The following is a 17017-nucleotide window of genomic DNA, read 5'->3' as shown; positions in this document are numbered from 1 at the left end:
CAAAAATAACGGGGACATTGGTATACCTTGATTTCACAACTATTTTCAGCATCTTTCAGAATACTTGTTAAGGAAATATGGCTGGATCAGGTAGAGTCTGATGATTTGCATCTACCTACACAAGTTCTCATTTAATTCATTTCTGTAATCATGGAACTAGACTAAGTCTCAGGCCTAATTAGTCGTAAAGAACAACCTTTTGGTTTACGGAAACCTGTTGGGTCACCGGAGCCATCAAAATAGAACGCCAATAAAATTGATGCTCGTATATTTTTTTGTCTTAGGTATGATGCACTATGAATTCTACTCCATCACAGCAAGAATGTACATTTTTGGTTTGCTCACTACGTTCTTGTTAATATTTTGAATCGCTTCTCTGAATATCTTCTGGAGTACCCTAGTACAGAAGTGAGGGTTGCATTTGCAAATCTTGTAGTATTTATTGCACAATTTTCATTGCAAGATGGGCCTCGCCCTTCATCTTTTACAGCTCTGGGACTTTCCAGTCAGGTAACTGAAATCTTTTCACTAATAACGCAATAAGAATAAAGTCTCTTTTTCTCAAGGTCAAAAAAGTAAACATATTTGTTTAACATAATACATGCATGCATTACTGAGTTGATTAAAAGTATTTCATGTTAGTGAATAATGATTATTGGGCAACTTAAAACATAAGGGAAATTTTTTCTTTTTATTCAGTTACTTGCAGTTATATAGTCAGGTTTCCGATTGTATGTTCAGTTAAGGTTTATTTTTATAATGGCTACTTTTAAATCTTCAAGTAACCTTTTTATCCACATAGGTTTTTTTTTTTTTTTTTTTGCAGTTTCAACATCATAAAGCTTCTATAGTGAAATCCTCAGTTCTTCATTCCCTCTCTGAGACTATATTTAATAATTTTTCTCTTGACATTTCTAAGTAATGCAGCTTTATATATATGAGCTTGTTGCCAATAAAATATTTTGTATTTTACAGGCATGTGAAAACGTAAGCCTGAGTGACAGCTTACTAAAGGCAGTCTTAAATCTCCTGAGAATGGAAGTTTCAGAGCATGGCCATCATTTACAGCAGTATTTCATTCCATTGTAGTGCATGCCAATTATGTAAGAACTTCTCACTCTGTTTACTGTATTATATCATATTTGATGAAAGCATTTTAATTGAAGTGAAGAGATCTAATATATTCTAGACAGAAGTGGTATTCCATACTTAAAAATTTTAAAACCATTTCACACTTTCTGTATAACTCTTTAATGGCACTTCTCATCTTGTACAGTAATGTATTTTGGTATCTTTTTCCCTTGATAAAGTTCAGAAACTGTCTTAAATTTATTTTTATCTCTTGATGCTGTTTTAAAAACTACTGATTTTTCAGGCCACATGCCACACATATAAATAAAAATTTCTAGAGCTAAGGAAAGATATGTGTATTTTTGAAAAAGATCCTACTTGTTTGTGCTTGTCAGGCATGAATTTGGCCTGTACATATGTTTTGCTAAAATGAAGATAAATTAAAATCAGGGATAATGTTACATACATTATTCTCTTAAATTCTTCTGTTGAAACCAGTATCAGTTAAAAATTACAATTTTCAAAATTACCTTTTTACAGGAACCTGCTTTTTCTCACAGCATCTGAGCATTTCTTCTCTGTGGTTTCAGATGCTTACCTAAAAAGTTACCCTGCATTATGCTGTTACACCATTGTATTTTGGTAGTTTTAAGTACTTTTGTCTTCCTCTCCAACTAGACTGCAAAATTCTGTGATCAGGAGTTGGCATAGTAGTACTCAGTCACAGTTGAATGAATGGATGCATAGCCAAAAGTGTACATAAGAAATTCAGCAGTATTTTCAGTGTTGTTTTAAGTTATTGTTAATTTATTAAAAAGGGAAAGAATAAGTGTGTTATAGTTGAGTTCTAAATTTAACTGTCAGGAATTCCGGTGTTGGTGTCCCAACAACTCAGTTCCTAATTTCTTGAGGTGTAGTCTAGACACGAGTTTTGCAATAAATATTTTCAGGTTTTTATGAGGAAGTGATTCAAGGAATTAGCATATTTTTTCGAAATTTGTTGAAATTTTGAAGTATTAGCATACTTACACAAGCCAAATATAAATAAAATCCTTGTTTTAATCCCTTTTAATGCAAAACTACAAATTTAAGGATTAAAGAAATCCCATTTTATTCAGTTTCCATTTTTAACACTGCTTCATAAACTACTCACAACTGGCCCCTGATATAATCTGATACCAATTTTCACTGCCATAAGTGAGTATAGATTGAACATCTTAATCTTAAATCCTTATGGCCAGATACAGGTTTAGGTTCCAGAATGTTTTAGATTTTAGGAAGGTAAAAGAGTGCATTTGCCATACATGTGACATCCACAAAAAAGTATGTATCAGCACCCTACAGTCAATCATATAAATATTTCTGTGATGTATAATGAATTTTCATTCCTGGGCAATCAGTGGGTAATGGATAGTGAAAAGATAGCCCATGTCTACTCAAGGTAGGTTTTGCCAGAAATGCCATAACACCAACCTTATGAAAAACTTCATAGAACTTTTTGAATGTCAAATAAGACTTTGTGAACTCTTTTTGTGGTCCTGGGAATACAGAAATATATGAAGAATTTTAATGGATTACAAGAATTACATGATGCAACAGAAAATGCAAAGTGCTATTAAATACAAGCCAGGAATATCTAAACTATATCTTAGAGAGTAAGAAAAGGCTTGTTAGAGAAAGTGGTATAGGAATTGGTTGGTAAACAGAGTAAATGGTAGATGGAAAGACCTGGCTCATTGGACATTGAAAGCAAATTTGTGACTGAAAATAACAGAAGGAACTCGCAAAATGCTGTAATCATGCTCTCTCGGCAAGCCTTGTTACAGTCTGTGCTTAACCATGGCGGTATTGAGAACCATTTTAACATACATTGGTTCCCTTTTATCTGTGGTTTTGGAAAGTTTCTGCAATTTCAATTACCAAAAGCTGACCTCAGCCAGGTAAGCCATAGATTTGATCTGCCTTCTGACATAGCATCAGAAGGTCAATGGGAAGCATAACAATATGTCATGTACCTACATCACTCACCTTCATTTCATATCACACAGGTATTTAATTATCTCATATCAAAAGAAGAATGAAGAGTACTGTAAAATACTTTGAGAGACCTTATTTTACAGCTTTATTACAGTACAATTGTTACGTCCTTTTACTGTTAATCTTTTACTATGTCAAATTTACAAATTAAACTTCATCATTTATATGCATGTGTATATAGTGTGTGATCTATATTCATCATCTATATACTTTATATCCACACACACACACAAGTTTGGTTTCTATTTCAGTACTATCCACAGTTTCAAGTACCCACTGAGTGTCTTAGAATGTAACCACCATGGATGAAAGGGCTACTTTACTAATGAGTTTTACCAAATCCAAGGTGTGACTTGAAGAATAGCAGGTTAAATTTTGTCAGTGTTGGACATAAAAGGATACCACAAAACGGTGTGATTTCCAAAGTTTGAAATATACATAAAGACACTCATTACTGTAGATTGGGATTAAGAAATTTTCAAAAAAGAGAGGTAGAATAAAATAAGGCAAGGGAATACAAAGCTAAAGCGTTTCAAGAACAATAAGGTAGTTAAGTGTGAGAGCTGTTCTTAAACTTCAGACCATCAAGGTTAGGACACAAATTAAATTAGCATGAGGAAGGGAAAATAAGGAAATTACAAACAGCAAATCTAAGTGCTTTTTTTCCTCAAAAATTTTCTTTGATACGAAGGAGAGTGGACGAGGAGGCAGGTTTACAAAAGATTTTTCTCATTTTATTTAGATTATTTTTATCATATTATCTTTCTTTGTTGAGAATTGCTATCGTAGCCCCCTACTCTCAGTCCTAAAAAAGGTACATTTCCCTTAGGGCCCGTATTTGGAATGCCAGAGTCATGATCACTACTCCATAGTTAGACTAAGTCAATGTATTTTGTTTTTTTCTGCATTCCATATGCATTTCTGCAATCTAAATAAATGGGAGGAGCTTTAATCATAACAACAGTATGTGGCTATATTAATTACTTTTTCAGTAATACAGCACTTGCCATTTTAATTGTTTTTGTTTCTCTGTTTTTCCTACACATTATTTTTCTCCTTTTTTTACAAGTATGACAGAAAAGACACAGCTCCTGAAATTGAATCTATCTGCTACATTTATGCTTGTGCCTTTAGATAAAGGACCAGGTCCTCCAATCAAGTATCAATATGCTGAATTAGGTGAGTTATACTCAGTAGTAGCTCAGCTGATCCGCTGTTGCAATGTCTCATCAAGGATGCAGTTTTCAATCAATGGTAAAGTGGAATGCTCCCTTCTTCAGTAGTTCAAAAATAATCTTAGATTCCTATATAGTACTTAGCTAAAATTGTGAACATTTATAAAAATGAAAAACAGTGAAGATCCATGCTTTGGTTATATTATATCTTAAAAAATTAACTTTCTCACATATTTAAAAGGGAACCTTTTATAATTTACAATGATAAAAATTCCTTATATGTGAAATGGTTGCATTAAGAATATTAACTAGGTTTTTCTCCTTCAATGTAAGCATTTATTTTTGCATTTTATCATCTTAACTCTGCCTGATCATTTTATTGTGCTTAGGAATTTAATCTGTCAGTTTTGAAATAAAATCCAGTATTATAAGTTTGTGAAGAAATCAGTTGTCTTTTCATTGGTGACAAATTTGTTCTAGGTAATCCTGCTCTTCCCAATCCTTTTGGTGACCCTAATTTATCACAGCCTATAACGCCAACTCAGAAGAATGTGGAGGACATTTTATTTGTGAGAACAGGTTACGTGAAGAAAATTATTGAAGATTGTAGTGACTCAGAGGAAACCATCAGATAGCTTCATTTTTGCTGCTGGGAGATTCCTCAGTTCTCATCTACTGTCCTCAGTGAACTTCTCTGGCAGGTTCAAGGAAAACAAACATTCAAATGTCTATAATTTGATTCACTATTCCTTTAAATAAGTAATTCAACTATACCCATGTTTAAGTTACCTCCTCATACACCTATGAACTTTGGCCATATTTGGATATGCTTTTGCAGATTTTACTGATTGACGATTCCTGGCAGACTCTCAGGTAAACACTCTTTGTTACCAGAGTAAGTACACTTTTTATGATTCTAGAAATGAATGAAATTTCCAGTAGCAAAATACTTTCTTATTTCTTGAAGCTCAATTAAATGTGTTAACTTTAAAGAAAAACGACGACATGATAAAAATGAATGAGGCATTGCACCCATCACAATATAAGGGCATTTTTAATTCTTTTCTCATAGTTGTTTCATACTCAATACTAGTTTTTTCTTTAATTTATTTAAAGAAAAATATAGTTTTCTTGTTAAATACTTAAGTTCTGTTAATATTGTAGGATTACATTACACTCATTTTCTTAATTAGTTATACTATGTAATACTTGTTTTCTGAAAACAATCCCCAGCATTTTAGTAGTTTTATTAGTATATGTGGAGTTAATATGTTTTTAGAACTGTTAGCTTTCTAAAAGGCCTCAGAATTCCTCCCAGAATTCCTCCCATGTGTGTTCATTGTACTAAAATTCACCCAGTGAGTTTCACTGGTGAAACCAGTTTAATACAGGAAATAAATAGTTTAATATAGGAAACAAATATGTATACATACTGTCACATAAGTTATTAGAAAAAGCTAAAACAAGTTTTTATAAGAACACAATGCCTAAAAGATAGATCACTTAATTTCAGGGGGACTGAATATACAAGATTCTTGAATTATTTAGTTTTCAAATTGTTACCTTGTTAGGGTCCAGGCTTCCGAGGCTTCCCCAGAGAACAAACTACACAGGCATTGAGATGTAAATTCAAGCAAAGTCTTTATTCAGCTAGCTAGCTGAGGTCCAAGTCAGCCCGATGCAGCAGGTCTCAACAAGGACCCCGAGCACTCAAAGCCAAGGGTTTATATAGCATTTTCAAAACACTTAACTCATAGTAATTTTCCACAGCTGCACATTATTCTTGCAAGACATACATCCTGGGGTTAGGCAGGAGCAAGATAAGACCACTCCTCAATTGTCAGGGAGGTTCTGCACGATAAGCTTGGTATGTAGGATTAGCTGACCAAGGTTAGCTGACTAAAGGCCACAGCTGCCCACCATCTGGTGTTCATGATTAGCTTGTTTTTCAAGGCCTTACCCAGTTCCAGTTTTTCTTTCTAAGTCACATACTCAGAAAATGGCTTCTAGGCCTTTAAGATGGCTATGCTTATGCTAACCTATTTCTATTCTTACATTCCCCTCTTCTTCTTGTATCTATTTCAATCATGAAATTAGGGGTCATCTGTTTGGTTAACACTCTGATAGTTCTGTCTCAACACTATGATTTGCACGGTGCTAATGCGTTCTTTGATAAAGGTAACACATGGAGTGACTCCGGTTTGGCGGGCTTACTACTTGTTAGAATAAGCTGGGGTGGTGCTGATTACTTCTGTCTTGTTGTAGAGGGAGGTGTAAGTTTTAGGAACTCTCTCAATGCAGGTTCTTTGCCTACTTGCAGAGGATAAAGTGAGTCTCGGTCTTTGTTTTCTACAGATAGGGACTCTAGCTGCTGCTAGGGAAAAGGGGCGATGACCGCTCTGGCTGCTTCGTGCTGAGAAGGGGGTGCAGTAAAGGGTGCAGCTAGGTCTCTATTACTGGTCAGTTGAGAGGGCTTCAGAAGGCTGGCGCTTCTATTACTATTTGCAGTTTTGTGGCTTCTAGGCAAGATAAAACAAATTGTGTTATTAGGTTATGTAGCAACATCTGGAGTTGGATTTTCTATTCTGGAGGCTGCAGTTATTGAAACAATACTTTTCTCTAAAATCACCCTCATTTTTATTAGAAGTAACTAGGTTAAGAAAATAATTAACAGCTGGCTTGATCATTTGCACAAGTGCAGCAAGAAGAGCAATTGATTACACAGGCTCTTTTAAATATGCTTTGCTGGAACTTTTTGTAAGGAATTTCAGATTGAACTTTTAAAGGCCTCTTGAGGCTAGACAGCCAAGCTAGACTTGCCATCAGGCTTTGCCTGCAGTACCTGTAGATTTGGATGAATTCTTCTCTTCTCGAGGTCTCTGAACCTGCCAGGAAGTGACCTTCTTTACTCACCTGGTAAGGCTGCTGGGAACTCTGTAAGCAAGGTACCAGGCCAGTTCTTCCAAGGGGCTTTGTTGGCTTTATAAAGTCAATCTTAGTTCCTTAAAGTTGTTCACATCTGAGTCCATGCACATGTCTCTCTGGTATGACATTCCAGTCAAAGCCCTGGCAGTATAACCAGTGTTCTTAAGTAGTCTTCTCACAAGGAAAGCAGATTCTTATTGAACTCATGCAAATAAACATACTGCCATGGAATACAAAAACAGTCACTGAAAGTTTTTAAACTCTGGAGGGATCAGGTAGAGAGAAGGAAGTTTCAATTCTGCTCATAAAGATAGTCATTTACTAAACTGTTGTCAGTTTAAGAGAACAAGGTTAAAACACTTTATCAGCAACATTTGAAACAAAAAGACCCAAAATCATTTTCTTTAGTTTATGTAATCTTATGTAACTAATACCTGTTCTGCTGAAATCTAGTTCTTTACCAGTTTAGGGATAATACTATAAATGACAAAAGACTTACAAATGACAATGGTTAAAGATCTGATGAGAGCTTACTGTAAGACAGTTGACATAAGGAAATGCTGATATTTCTGTAATACAAAACATTCAGTAACAAAGTTTAGCATCATTCTCTTTGACAGTGCTTTCCTGGTAAATAAATATATATATATCAGATAAATAAGCCAAATTAGTCAAATACTTTCTCTAATGAGAAAAAATTCTTCTGACATGTTCCAGGGGCCCTCTGGAAAATATCAGAGTTAACTAGAGGTAAAAGCACTTTTTTTTTAACTTAGCATAAGTGTCCAAGACCAGATACAAAAAAAGCAGAGAAAGTGCTTAAGTCTACAGGTCTTCTCTGAAAGCTTCAAGAATGTTTTACTCTTTAATAGTAGATATAAGCTGCTATGCAAATTCTATTAAAAACTCTAAGATCATTTGCATTAAAAAATATGAAGAGTCCTCTGAAGGACTACTACTAGTAAGATGGCAAACTTCTGGCTTCTCTTCGGGGTCCTTGGTTTCCGCCGGCGCCACCTGAAGCCCAATCACCTCTCGCTCCCCTCCCAATCTCAGCACCTAGCCAACAGCCACCAGCTCCATAGAAGTGACACCTCAATCAATTCATGCCCCTTCCTATATAACTTAGCACCTTTCTCTAATAAAGCGGAACTCTTCGGTTAATTGCTGCTATGTGTCGCTCTTTTCCTTTCATCCCCCATGTTTTTTTTTTTAAACATACAGCATATAAATTAAACAAGAAGACCTGGTGGTTGTCAAAAAAATCTATTACAACCTTTCTCAAAAGTGGTCACACGTTTGTCTATTTAAACTTTTACAGTGAAACTTGTTTTCCCATAGAAGCTGACCACCAGCTCCATAGAAGTGACACCTCAATCAATTCATGCCCCTTCCTATATAACTTAGCACCTTTCTCTAATAAAGCGGAACTCTCCGGTTAATTGCTGCTATGTGTCGCTCTTTTCCTTTCATCCCCCATGTTTTTTTTTTAAAAACATACAACATATAAATTAAACAAGAAGACCTGGTGGTTGTCAAAAAAATCTATTACAACCTTTCTCAAAAGTGGTCACATGTTTGTCTATTTAAACTTTTACAGTGAAACTTGTTTTTCTGGGAGAAACATAATCTTGTCTAGATTCTAGTTTAATTTTTAAGAATAAATTTTGGTTTGTTAACTAAGTGCATTTAATCAGCTGAAAAAGCTTTGTTACCATTCTGCTTAGGAGGATAAATTAAGAAAACAAATAATCAGTAACAACTTTAATCATTTGTTGGTTAGAGATTTTTCCACTTATAAAAATATATGGAATAAATAATTCAATTTCTCAGGCCATGCAATCGTTTTCAATAACAAAATATTTCAAAGGCAAATAAAGCTTATACAGTTGTTAACAAACTTTAGCTTTTAGTCTTTTTAATATTAAGATTTCATTTTTTTAAAAAATATTCTGGCAACTCACTGAGACTTTAAGCATGAGAAACTGCTTTGATCTTTCAACATTAAGAGCAGACTAACAGTTAAAGAAAACTGTTTAACTAGAAATGAGATTCTAATTTTGCTGTGCACTTGATACCAAGACTCACTTGCTTTAATTTCACTAGGCACGACTACATCTGTAAGAATATAATAATTTATTCTTCATTTGCCCCATGGTCCCAAGCACATAAGCCGGTGAGAATTAGCCTGGGCTTGCCTGCGGCTTGACTGGGTTTATCTCACTTAATCTCTAAACATCTTGACCCTCCCCCCCAAAGCAACAGGCTGAGCGGGTCTTCCACAACAAAAGGCACCACGCTGTTTTCTCTCTTTAAATAAATATCTGTACTTTAGAACAGAGTTACTTTCTTTATCACAAAACACATTCTTTAGCATGCAGAAGACTTTTCATTCTTTATACTTTTTCTTATTAAAACATACATTTTTTAGCATAGAGAAATGTTTTATTACTTTAAGTAGTTTTAATTAAAACTTAAAACTATTAGAAACTTTAATTTCCAGTGAACACCGAGAAGCAGGCCATTGTAAACTGTTAAACTAACATTCTTTAGATTGACAAATTTATGAACACATTTTATAATTTCTGTAACCATGAGCTTTACAGCACAATCTCTCATAGAGTATATCTTCTTAACTTAGCAAAACTTTAAGGTTTTAGGTTTCTACAAAGATTCTCAGGCAGTAGGTAGGTATACACACTGTAACACACAATTAAAAAGAGGTTCACTTGCTTCAGTCATTTAGTTCACTCATTCGTAACAACTATTCTAGATTACTTACAAGACCTTTACTGAATGTTAGACAAAGCCAAGCCTTTAAGCATTTTATTTTTAAAAGATTTAGCAGATAACATGACTTAAATGACCTCAGGTAAATTTAGGCAGCTGATAACTACAAGGACATGCCCGCCTCAGGCAAACTCAAATTAGCATTAATGCTTAACACTTTTTATCAGGTTTTCTGGAAGTTTTAGAATACCCAATTTTCACAAGCGCTTGTCTTTTAATCAATTTCATTAATACCATCCGGAGGTAGAAAGATATATTCATTTACACACTTAGGGGGTCGTCTGAGTCTGTCTCATGGTGAGAAAGAAGGAAAAAGAATATGAGGGAGACAAAGGCGAAGGATGAAGATGCCACTTCAAACAAAATGACTGTTGTATTTGCTTGTGAACGAGTGCCTGTCGTTGCACAGTTTTCCTTCCACGGGGGACGCGAATTTATCTGGGATTCGTGGCTGTGACCCCCTTATCCTGTCAAGGGAGTCTTCTAGCGGCGGGCGCCCTAATGGCTCTTAATTGCCCGACCCGTGCCCGCGGGGAATGATGTAGTGGCAGAAAGGAGGAACGGAGAGAGCAGGAGAACCTTAGAACAAGGAAACTTAAAATGAGAAGCGCAAAAAAATATAAACCGAAACCAAAACACAGTAAAACAGTCAATGATAACACTGAGCACACACACACCACATCTGATTGCACTCGTTCGGACCGGTCCTTCTCTCACTCTGGTGCGCACCACACTCACCACTTTCAGGGTCTTCAAAAACTCTCGTAATTCTCCTGAAGGGCGTCCACTCGGACTGCCGCAGGGTGACGAGCTCGATCTTTTCCTCCTCGGGCGCCAGTTTTCTGCCGATCGGATTTGCCTTCCTAAGGCCGAGTCACTCGGACCCTTGGGCCAGGATTGGTTACCTGGGCTTTTACCCAGGGTCGCTAACCTGGGGGCCGGGACTACCAGCCCGGACTTCCTCACTCGGGACCACTAACCCGAGACCATACACGGGATGGCGACTCCCGCTTTATAATGGATTTATGCAGACACAAGGTGGCGACCCTCGAATTACACTGCCCCGTCCGGACAATTAGACCTTGCCTCCAGCTGTCCTTTGTTCTCAGGGAAGCTGCTCGTATCCCGGATGAGCCCCCAAATGTTAGGGTCCAGGCTTCCGAGGCTTCCCCAGAGAACAAACTACACAGGCATAGAGATGTAAATTCAAGCAAAGTCTTTATTCAGCTAGCTAGCTGAGGTCCAAGTCAGCCCGATGCAGCAGGTCTCAACAAGGACCCCGAGCACTCAAAGCCAAGGGTTTATATAGCATTTTCAAAACACTTAACTCATAGTAATTTTCCACAGCTGCACATTATTCTTGCAAGACATACATCCTGGGGTTAGGCAGGAGCAAGATAAGACCACTCCTCAATTGTCAGGGAGGTTCTGCACGATAAGCTTGGTATGTAGGATTAGCTGACCAAGGTTAGCTGACTAAAGGCCACAGCTGCCCACCATCTGGTGTTCATGATTAGCTTGTTTTTCAAGGCCTTACCCAGTTCCAGTTTTTCTTTCTAAGTCACATACTCAGAAAATGGCTTCTAGGCCTTTAAGATGGCTATGCTTATGCTAACCTATTTCTATTCTTACAACCTAATTCAACTTCATAGATTTCAAGCAAATTAGTATTGTCAAAATAGCAGTAACCAAAGTATAAATTATGGACTATGTACTTCATACACATTGAGGGTCTGCTTAAGTGACAATTATTAAAACTGGATTAACAAGGAAGATAATAGAGACATAATACATTTTTTAAAATAAGGAAATACACAATTAAACATAAAATTGGTGACAATAATGTATAATTCCCCTGAAAGAATAAAACAAAAACCTAGCCATAAGGTGCAGAAAAAAAATTTTTTAATGAACCATGAATGTATTAGATTTCTCCAGAGAAAACAGGACCAGTAAGATGGAGATGCATAAGAAAAAGAGAAAGAGAGGAGGTAGGGGAGAGAGATTTAAGGTTAAACAAATGGCTCACACAATTGTAAAGGCTGACAAGGCCAAAATGTGCAGAGTAGGCTGGAGATGCAGGAAGGAGTACACGCTACAATTCAAGTCCAAAGACAGTGTGGAGGCAGAATTCTCTGCATCTTCGGGGAAGTCAGTCTTTTCTATTAAGGCCTTCAAAGGATTAAATAATACCCTTCCACATTACGGGGGGTGGATAATCTCTTTTATTCAAAGTCTGTTGATTTAAATGTTAATCTCATCTAAAAAATATCTTCACAGAAACATCTAGAATAATGTTTGGCCAAATACCTGGTTACTGTGACCTAGCCAAGTTTACACACATAAAATTAACCATAACGGTGACCTGGGGTTGCATACTCTCAAATTTTCTTTCTAAATACTTTCCTATGTTTTCCAAATACCTGATAATGGTAATTTACTTTTATAATGGAAAAAGACCTCTAAACGCACTTTAAAACACAGCTTCCTTGGAGTCAGCCCCAAGCCCCCGTGCCCTTCCCTGGGCTCCCAGTGCCCACTGGAGGGCTCCCACAGCACTTCTCACCTGGGTCCTCTATCACTGCTATCTGTGTCCACCATGTGGCTCCCTCTGCTAAATGTCACACTCTGACAGGTCAGCATCCCAGTCTTACCCCTTATTGACTCTCCTTCAAGCAAGGGAAACTCTTTTCTCAATTAACTGTCCAGTTGAACTGTATTAAAACTTCAAATATTACCTTCTGTAGGAGTCATCTTCAGAGAAGTTTTAGAAACTAGTATTTTAGTGAATGAAGGAAGATGTGGAGGCATTGGGAACCGGTGTGAAGGCATAAGTTCAGCCCCAGGTTATATGTGGAGTCCTAAGTGCACACCCTCCTGAGAGGAAGTGGTTGTGTGTGAGTGGATGGCACTCATATTCCAGTTTTTTATAAAAATAGATAAATAAGATTTTCTTACATTAGTTAAAATTGCGTAAAAGTTATCAGTATTTTGTTTCTGCAAATTCCTTTGAGTTTTAATTTGTAGCATATGCTTTATCTTTTTAGTTTTTGCTATATGTAATACTGATACATCTGCTTCACTTATTTCTAGTAGGTTCCTTATGGATGGAATGTCTATAGACTAAACCAATCTTGCTTTGATTTTCATGTTTGGAAATAATTTTCCAAAGATGAAATATGCTGCTCTCAAGACATAATTTAAATGTTACTTAAAATGATATCAACTGCTTGATATATACAAGTACTTAAGGTAACATATGTGATGAGATTAACTGTAGTACTACATTGTTATAAATAATTTAAATTCCACCATATGTATGAGAAACGTATTTTTGGAACGATAACCAGGGAGGAAAATAAAGATGCGCCAACTGTTGTCTGGCCCTTAAAAAAAATAGCATTACCCAAAATCAGTTGTCATGAAAATAAAATTTAAAATTTCCAAGCCACCATTATGTATTATTACTCAGTACCTATTTCAGTGTTAAGAGATAGTTTGAAAAGTCTTAAGGGATATATTTTAATGAGCTTTCATTTTTTTTAAAGAACTTCTAAACTTACATTGCTTACTATAACATATATGTTTTAAAAGTCATCAGTTTTTCTACCAAGGAAGTGATAGAAAAAGTATAAATACTGGGTTAATGCGGGAAACAGTGGGCTTTTGAGTACAAATTGACAGGGAATTATGAGCACAAGCTTGAAAAGTTTTGTATAACGAATGTTTATTTTATTCAGTAAACTCTATTTAAGAGACATTTACAAAGTATCTACTATGTGCCAGACACTGTTACAGGCAACAGAACAAGAAGGGCAAGGCAGTATTTGATCGCAAGTTATACGAAAGCAGTTGCACTGATGATACTATATCAGAAATAGTGAGTTGCCAACTTCGTTATTAATTAAACCTGAAGAATGAGGAAAACTATATACTACAAGTGTTTCAAAATAAACAATGCCTATGCATATTACATTTTTTTATTTGAAATGATTAGGCTGAAAAATCACTAAAATTATCAACGTGCTTGTGGCGAAACAAGCCTACCTATACATATACACACATATTTGATTTTGATTGGTAATATGATTATATTCTATTCAGTAAAATTAAAGGATTTTTGTTTAGATAACTTTGTCCAGGTAGTTGCAAAGCAAAAAGTTGGGTTTTTTGTTTTTTTTTGCCCACAATTGCTTTTTAAGTTGGCAATGTCAAATGTTATGCTGAGATTTGTCTAGAACTGAGGTACAATCATTGTCAATGCCAAATGGACCAGATTTTACTCTTGCCAGTGAAAATTGCTTTACACACCATATGTGTATTCTAAGGAAGATACTTCAAGTTAATTTTGTATTGTCAAGTTCTATCACTTTAATAATCACTTGAAACTCACTTTGCACTCCAAGAAGCAATCTTTAAAAATGATCTGATTCAAAGCAAACAATTCTCAAGCCATGAAGATAGGACATACTTGCAGATAACTTCAATAAAAATAATGCAGCATTGGTATTCTTACAGCAAAAGCATTTTGGATTGATAACAGTTTAAGACTTCAGATTCTCAGGTCAGACTGGTAGCCAACTTCCCAACTTGAGTATAAGTCTGGGATATTTGGCTGCTTTTTTATTTTTGTACTTGTTTTCTCAACAAGTAAATGAATTTACTGAAGCTTAAGAGAGTTAACTCGATTAGATAAAGACATCAAAAAAACCGTGTGCTGAACAGTGCACAGTAGGCTTCAAATGTTTACTACCTGTCACAAATTTTTATATCTTCCCCATTTTTAGAATCTGTAATGCTCTTAAAGGAATCCCAGATCATCAAGATCGATTAATTGATATAATAATCCATTGCTCTAAAAATCACAATAAAAAATGAGCGTATCAGTGTATAAAATATGTGGCTGGTCTATTTAGCCACTGTCCTGTTGCTTACCAAATGTTAAAGGTGTGAGTCTTTTTTTAAGTTTTGTGGTAACTGGAATCATGAAAATATGGAATTTGAATTTTAAATTAACATGGAAATTATTCAAATTCTTTTACATAAATAGTTTTATTTCTTCTGAAGTTTAATGGAGATCTTACAAGAAAGTGGATCTGGGCCATGGAATGGCTTGCAGATGAACTTGAAAGAAGACCGTACACTTGTAATGCTCACTACACTTATAAAAATTGGTCTTATCCAGTGTAAAGCAATAAAATATCATCAAGTGGTTATTTATTAGGGAGGTCACATAGTGCTAGGATGACACATGAAAAGCTAGTGAATTGTGCCCAGAGAAAGTAAAAAAAAAAAAAAAAAAAAAAAAAACCACCAATGGACAGCAAATAGAAATGGATGAAAATAATTTTTTATAGGGCATGTTACTATGCAAAGAATATGTCTCCCAGTTTGTTGGTTTTAGTGTTTAGTGCTGATTGATTCTTTTAAGAAATCAACAGAGCTTAACCTCCTCTGTTCTCATTATTTTGAAGAAGTTTCTGTGAAACTGTCTAAAAGCATATTTAGAATAATCTAAAGCTTTTCCTCTAATTGCAATTTATTTTATCAGAGTAAATGAAAAAACATTAAATACACATGGCAGCATTTAGTATTTAAAAAAAATATCTCACTGGTAGATTGAAAATAAATTTAAGTTGCTCTAATAATCAAACTTTTAATCTCTTTTAAATAATTAAAGTTAGGATCCAGAAGACCAAGATGCCCCAGATGAGCATCACTCCCCTGCACCAGAAGATGCCCCATTACATTCTAAGTCATCTGGATCTCACTATCAGCAGGTAAATAAGAGTTAGAGAATTTTTAAAAAATTTTTATTGCCTAAACCAATTCTTTGTGCTTTACTTAAAAAGCATTTATTTTTCTTAACTTTTTCATAACTTACTAGTTGTGATGTTACATAGTAACAGATTATCTAGAATAGCTTGCCAAAATGATGAGGAGTTATTGGATTGAAAGAGCATGTTTCTATCTGACCATGTGGTATTTCCTCTGCCAACTACACAGGCATTAAATTAAGAAAAATGTGTGATGTTTTATATTAACATAAAATTCATAACTATCAAAGAAATGTTAAGAAAAGGAAGTCTTGATTGGTTTTGCTGCAGTATTGATTTTCACTAAGAATGTTTTTTATTAAGTTTTTGATTTTTCAATAGATGGTTCACTGAGAAATACAGATGATCAAATGTTCATTCAAAAATAAGAATTTTGGGGATAAGTTTTAGGAGGATGGTCGTGAATTTAAACCACAAACATGACCAATTCACATATTTTAAGATAGTAGTTCTTAAATTTAGTATTCCTGAGAATCACCTAAAGGCCTTGATAGAAATAGAGGTTGCTGTGTCCCACGTTCAAGATATTTCATTCAGTTGGAGTGAGTGTGGTGCAACACTTCATTTCTAACAAGTTTCCCACTGATGTTGGTGGGGCTAATCAAGGACCACACTTAGAGGAACCAATTCTGTTAGCAGAGGCATTGGTGAAAAAAACAGTGTCAAAACACTTTCTTGGTGAGGGGAAAAATCATATTCTGTCATAACCTCACAGATTTATGTGTAGCTTTTTCTCAGAACACTGTTTGTCATAGTGGTACTGGTAGCAATTCAGGAATCGACTTCTAAGTGATTTCTTAACTACTGTATGAGTGGTATTTTTTAAAGAGAAATTCCTAGAAATAGGAGACATCTGCTTTTACACAATCTTCAGCTCATGCATTTTAATTGATTGTGATATGTGAAATGTTAAACCTACAGGTCTATTACAACCTCGGAGTAATCATGTACATGGACAGCCATATACAGGGCCTGCAGCACAAACCTTGAAAAACTACTAGCAAACTGGTCAACAAGCACAAGAAAATTAGGAAGTCAATGAAGAAGTATCCTTATCTCAAGTGAAGGATCAGTGAAACACCCATATTTAACTGGTTCCTTTAACTACACACTCAGGCTTTACAGTCCAACTTTTTCTGTGTCTGGCTTGTATTTACAGTCCAAACTTTTTCTGTGTCTGAC

At 35.4% G+C, this 17017-nt stretch overlaps 1 pseudogene; it reads left to right on the top strand.

Annotated features, from left to right (window-relative positions):
* Positions 1 to 100: 100 nt before the first annotated feature.
* LOC140847585 (ubiquitin carboxyl-terminal hydrolase 9X-like) lies at positions 101 to 16911 on the top strand (annotated as a pseudogene).
* The last annotated feature ends 106 nt before the right edge of the window (positions 16912 to 17017 follow it).

This window comes from Manis javanica, chromosome Y (genome assembly GCF_040802235.1).
Source record: "Manis javanica isolate MJ-LG chromosome Y, MJ_LKY, whole genome shotgun sequence".
In the NCBI taxonomy this organism is placed as follows: domain Eukaryota; kingdom Metazoa; phylum Chordata; class Mammalia; order Pholidota; family Manidae; genus Manis; species Manis javanica.
The sequence above is the reverse complement of the archived record's forward strand: the minus strand, read 5'-3'. Positions and strand labels throughout refer to the sequence as shown.